The following is a 1636-nucleotide window of genomic DNA, read 5'->3' on the forward strand; positions in this document are numbered from 1 at the left end:
ATCATCATGCACACGGCCACTAGGCGATAGCCCTAGTGTGGTAAGCGATTCGGAATCCGATAGTGATATATCCATCAATGAACTCGCTTGTGCATATGATAGATTATCTCATGCCTATACAAAATTGCAAAACAATTTTATTGATCTTAAAAGCAAGCATATTAGTTTAAAATCCGATCATGAGTCGCTAGCTTCCAAACTTGATATTGTTGTTAAAGAGAATGCTATTTTAAAAGAAAACAATGAGTTATTAAGTTTGGAAAATAATAACATGTCTTCATCTATTGCTAGCTTAACTCATGCTAATAATAATGCCATGATAGAAGTAGAAACTATTAGAAATAAGTTTAATTCTTTTAGAAATGATCATGTTTCATCTACTTCTATTTCCAATGCTTGTATGCATAATGATGAATTGAATCTTGTGAAAAACCGAATATCATCTTTAGATTCAACCCTTAAAACATGCATTGTAGATAATAAGAAACTTATGGACTTGGGTGCAAAGTCTAGTACTACAACTTCTAAACCCGTACACTTTGCACACTTGTATAGTAAAACTTATAAATGCTCCATTTGTGGTCGAAAAGGTCATGTAGCTAAGTTTTGCTATGATGCACAAAAACATAAGAATATTAATTCTTCTTGTGCATCTCATAAGGCTTCTTCTTCATCACATGTACACACACATGCACCCATTGTTCATCATAAGCATGCTAATGTGTATCATTGTGATTTTTGTGGTAGAGTTGGTCACTTAGCCAAGTTTTGTTTTGATTTGCGAAAAGTTTCTAAATCGCAAAATATTTCAAGTAGACCAACATTATTTCAAAATGTTTCTCATTTGCAAAATAATCTTAAAAGACCATCTTTATTTGCAAATGTTCCTCGTGCACATCCACATGGTCAACATAACCAAATGCATCCTCTTCATTGCACTTATTGCAATCGAATGGGTCATTTGCATAATTATTGCTATGACCGGACCCGTGCACTAAATGCGCCCAAATGGGTTCATAACCCTAGGGCTTTGAGCTTGAATGATAGGGGTCATGTCCCTAAATCGTTTGGTACCAAGAGTTCTTGGGTACCAAAAGAAATTTGATTTTAAACAAAGAATTTTAGTATTTTTATTTTTCTTTGTCTTGGTTTTGAAAATTATGTTTTAAGATCTTTTGGTTATGAAAACAATTTTTCTTTTATCAAATCTTTTGTTTTCATGATTATTAGTTTTGATTTTGATGAGAGATGTGTATTTATATAACCCTCCGGGTTTATTGGGTGTTTATTCCCAAATCATGTTTACCGGATGCTAGAATGATTATATGGGTTAGAACAAGCTTAAGAGCTTGATATATTGTTGCCTCTCTTGAAATTCTTTTGTCAAAGATTTTGTTTTGATTTGTTCTTTTGAATTCATTATATAAGCACAAATAGATGATTCAAATTTTAAATATGCTTTATAATGCATTCTAAGATTTTGTTTTGATTTGTTCTTTTGAATTCATTATATAAGCACAATCAAATATGCTTTATAATGTATTCTTTATATGGTTTGATCAAGTTTTACAAAGAAAATTTCCTTTTTTGATCAAACATTGTTTTTGGACTTAAATCTTGATTTATGATTTCATTA

Source organism: Asparagus officinalis, chromosome 7, assembly GCF_001876935.1.
Source record: "Asparagus officinalis chromosome 7, Aspof.V1, whole genome shotgun sequence".
Classification (NCBI taxonomy): Eukaryota; Viridiplantae; Streptophyta; class Magnoliopsida; order Asparagales; family Asparagaceae; genus Asparagus; species Asparagus officinalis.